We start from the raw sequence: 4,986 nt of genomic DNA, 5'->3' as shown, positions 1-4,986 counted from the left end.
GTTGTAACCATCTCGTTCCTACACCTCAAATACTTCCTCTGTGACAATCTGATTGCTTGACTGGCCAGCTAAGTGTATTAAGTTAGATATTGCTGCCTAACAAATTAGTTTAAATGTTTGTGTATGTAGGTATGTTATGTATTTACATGGTCTCACTATGTTTCCCTGGAGGGCCTCACACAATTCTCCTGCCTGTATCTCCTAAGTATTTAGATTTTGGGTTTGCATCATCAGTGCCCAACTTAACAAACACTTTACTATTTCAAATTTGAGGACTCAGGAATCTTGGAACAGTTGAGCTAGTTGATAGTGGTTTATATTATCTTTTGGATGTTGTCTTATATTGGGTGGTACTGGGGATTGAACTCAGGGTCTCTTGCAAAGCAGGTGTTCTACCACTTGAGCAGTACCTCTGGCACTCCTTTGTGTCTGATAATTCTACTCTGGGTCTAGACTGGATTGCAATCCTCCCACTTGTTCTTCTCCATGTCACTGGGGATCACAGCACCTACCACTGTGCCCAGACATTGTGATTCTTCTATACCTGCAATAAAGGATTCCCACCACCATGCCAAGACAGTAAGTGAGATGGAGTCTCAAGAAGTTTTATACTCAGGCAAGCCTCGAACTGTTATCCTCCAGTCTCCATCTCCAAAGTAGCTGGGATTACAGGCTTCAGTCATCACACTCAGCTGGTTTTTATTATTTTACATAAGTGTAATCAACTGGCCAACCATGACTGCAGCTATCTTGAGCCTCAACTCAACGGAAACTCACCACCATCAAGGTCTCCAGATCATTACCACATGTGTCTTTCCACAGACCTGCCTTATAAGACAGCAGCACATTTCCCCTATAGTGAAACATTCAAGACAGAGCATGAGATACAGCACCCGAAACAGAAGCCAAAGTTCTTTCATAATCCAATTCTAAATTGATCAATGGTGGCTCACACCTGTAATCCTAGTTACTAAGAGGCTGAACTCTGATGATTGTTGTTTGAGCTAGCCTGGGAAGAAAAGTCCATGGAACTCTTATCTCTGATTGGCCAGCAGAAAGCCAGAAGTAGATATACGGCTCAAGTGACAGAGCACTAGCCTTGAACAAAACCGCTGAGCAAAAGTGCTAAACCAGAGTTCAAGCCTCAGAATTGGCACGTGCTCACTGCTGCCCCCCTCCCACACACAATCCAACTCTTAAAAAATGCTAGGACATAGGCTGGGAATGTGGCTTCGTGGTGGAGTGCTTGCCTAGCACGCACGAAGCCCTGGGTTCAAGTCCTCAGTACCGCATAAACAGAAAAAGCTGGAAGTGGTGCTGTGGCTCAAGTGGTAGAATGCTAGCCTTCAGCAAACGAAGCTCAGGGACAGTGCCAGGCCTTGAGTTCAAGCCCTAGGACTTGCAAAAAAAATGCTAGGATATCAATTCTGCAGTATTCTACTCCTTAGGAGAGATTCTTTTTGCTTATGGGGTACTGAGGAATCGAACTCAGGGCCTCATGCATACAAGGCAAGCGCTCTACCACTGAGCCACCTTCCCAGCCCCGGCTGTAGCTTTTTCAAAAGAAATCATAATTATGGGAGGCAGAGGAGGGAAGAATTGGGGTGGTGGGGAGGGAAGGGATGGTAGGAGAAAAACAAAGTAGGTGGTAATAATACTCGATAGGAAATATACTCATTACCTTACTCATGTAACTGTAACCTCTCTGTACAGTATCTTTACAATAAAAAATTTAAAAATCATAGTCATAACCATTAGATTCATCAAAGGAAGAAAAAAATACTTTTCAAAACTAATTATCATGGGGCTGAGAAGGTGGTTCAGTGGTAGAGCGCTTGCCTTACATGTATGAGGCCCTGGATTCGATTCCTCAGCACCACATAAGCAGAAAAAAAAAGCCGGAAGTGGTGCTATGGCTCAAGTGGTAGCATGCTAGCCTTGAGCTGAAGAGCTGAGAGACAGTGCTCAGGCCCAGAGTTCAGGCCCCACGACCAGACCCCCCCCCCCCAAAAAAAGAAAAGAAAACTAATTAATCATAGTGATTGGTAGAGGACAGGCAAATGGGAAAATGGAGAGATTATAATCAAAGTGCACAAAGTTTCAATGATGTAAAATTAAGTCCTGGAGATCTACTGTTCAGCATAGTGCATATAGTTAGTGATATTATAATGAATGCTCAATAATTTTCTAACACTACATCTTAGGTTAAGTGTTGTTATCACAAATAAATAAATGAACAAATAATGATTCTAGGAGAAAACTGTTAGAGCAATGGTCGTGGGGCCTGAACTCTGGGCCTGGGCGCTGTCCCTCAGCTCTTCAGCTCAAGGCTAGCACTCTACCACTTGAGCCACAGCACTACTTCTGGCTTTTTCTGCTTATGTGGTGCTGAGGAATCAAACCCAGGGCCTCATGCATGCAAGGCAAGCGCTCTACCACTGAGCCACCTTCCTAGACCTAGAGCAATGGATTTTTAAAGCATATATTGAAGTGATAGTTTTATAGACATATAGTTATATTCACCCTGCAAAATGTGTACATTAAATGTATGAAGCTTATTGTACTCATACCACTGTAGTGATTTAAGAAAACAAGGCACTTTGAACCAAGAGAAACAATGAACAATGAAACGGACTCACAAAACTTCAGGCATTGGGGTTACTTGACACAAAATTTAATAGCTGTATTTTTCTATGGTTAAAGATGGCTCTAAAACACATGCAGAATGTGACTCTGATCATATAAAATAATATTTATCAAAATGAACTCCAGGAAATGGAAACAAGAAGATCTTTCTTTGTTGTTGGTTTTTTTCCTTTTTGTTGTTCATTTATCTGTCTTTGGGAAGGTAAGAGAGGACAATTGGAGGGATGAAGAGTGAACAAATGTACCAGTAGTACTCACTAGAAACCATGTTGAACACTTGTGAGTAGGGATGGGGGAAAATTGGGAGTGAGGGAAGGGGTGACATTGTCAAAAATGTATTCTTTACCTGGCTTATATAACTGTAACCCCTCTGTACATCAGTACATCTGTACTGATGTACCACTCTGTACATCAGTAATTTTAATTAAAAAAAAACACATGCAGATAAAAACTAATTTGAAAAATAAAATAACATTGAAATTTAAAATTTAAGTGAATGTGTACAATAGCAGATATAATGGAACTGAACAAGATTAACTAGACAATTTTCATGATATAAATCCGAATGTAGCTATGGTATACTGATATGTGCCTCCCACAAAATATGTCCAGATCCAAACGTCTGGTGCCTATGAATGTGATGTTAACGTAGAAAGAAATTTTGTGTGTGGCTGTTGCTAAGGATCTTAAGGTAGTATCATCCTAGATTCTGAGCACATCTTAAATGCAATGTGGGATGTCCTTATGAGAGAAAACAAAAGACATTTTGAAAACATACTCTGAGGAGAAATGTTTTAAAAATATATTCCAAGACTATGTGAAGAAAACAGCAGAAATTAGAGCGATTTGCCTACATAATAAGGAATGCCATATTGCAGACAACTACAAGAATCCTAGAAAGTGTCAGGCAATGTTTTCTTACTCAGGGTATCCAGAACCTGCCCTGAAGGCACCTTAACTCTGGACTACTGGCCTCCAGGACTGGAAAGGAGTAAGTTGCTATTGTTTGAAGCTACCAAATTTATTCCACCAAATACAGCAGCACACAGAAAGAATGGAAAGTATGAAGGTGAACTTGAAAAATAGGAGAAAATCCAACAGAGGTATAAGCGAAGGTTCAAAGAGAAATTTAAAGCATAATAAATTCAATGCTTAAAGTTATAATGACAGAATATTCCAGAACTGGTAGAAACTGTAATCCACAAATAAGGCCTATGAAGTACTTTCATGGGACAAAAACACAATTAAGATACGCACATCTTGGTGAACTCAGATCAAAGGTTCAGAAACCAATTTAAGTGTCTATATAATTTGTGGTTCTAGAAATGGGCAAACAGAAGTAGAACAGTAGAGCTCCAAATTACCTACATGTAAAAGTACTGAGTTAGTATAACAAATAATTTGATTTTGATTTTTGACAGGATCTATATGAATTGGGGCAAATCATGCATGAGGTCTTCATTAGCCAACCTATAGAATTATAATGGACTAGTGTCTGACTTCCTTAAAATTCAGAGCTGCAAAGTGGGCTGCTGTGGCTCTGAATCCAGAAGGAAGGGGAAAAAGGGTAGGAAAAAAACAAAGGAAACCTCCTTGTGAAGTTATGATAATATACCATAATTCTCATGTCTCTGAACACCATATAAAATAGGCCTGACCGTAGTAGTGAATCTCAGAACTAACACTTGATTTAAAGCAGTCCCAAATATAAACATGCCTAAAGACCTAAGATATGCAAACTCCAAATTCTCCATAGGAAGGAAAATTCATATTATGCCTGAGTAAATACACACAAAATTTAAGCACATTGTCCAATGATCAATCAAAATGAGTCATAAAGGAAAAAAAAAAAAAAGCCTGGTGCCAGTGGCTCATGCCTGTAATCCTAGCTACTCAGGAGGTTGAGACCTGAAGATTGCAGTTTGAAGCCAGCCTGTACAGAAAAGTCCATGAGACTATGTCCAATGAATCACCAGAAACAGGAAGTGGAGATGTTGTTCAAATGGGGGAGTACTAGCCTTGAGCAAAAAAGCTAAGGGACAGTTGCCAGGCCCTGGTTCAAGCCCAAGTACTGGTACATGCACACAAGCACACACACATGAGCACACACACACACACACACACACACACACACACAAACAAACAAACAACCCCCAAAGCAAAAACAACAGGAGGAAAAACCAAAGTAAACAAGTTAGCAGAGATCTTCACAGACTTCAGATAGTAAGTTGGCTTTTCACACCCCCTTTTTTTAAAGTCAACTATGTTTACAGTGTTATAAAAGTAAATCATAAACTTTAAGGATTCTATAGGAAATAGAAAGCCATTAAAGTTATAGAC

Source organism: Dipodomys spectabilis, unplaced genomic scaffold (genome assembly GCF_019054845.1).
Source record: "Dipodomys spectabilis isolate Male_0828 unplaced genomic scaffold, ASM1905484v1 ptg000002l, whole genome shotgun sequence".
In the NCBI taxonomy this organism is placed as follows: domain Eukaryota; kingdom Metazoa; phylum Chordata; class Mammalia; order Rodentia; family Heteromyidae; genus Dipodomys; species Dipodomys spectabilis.
Note: the sequence above shows the minus strand (reverse complement) of the source record.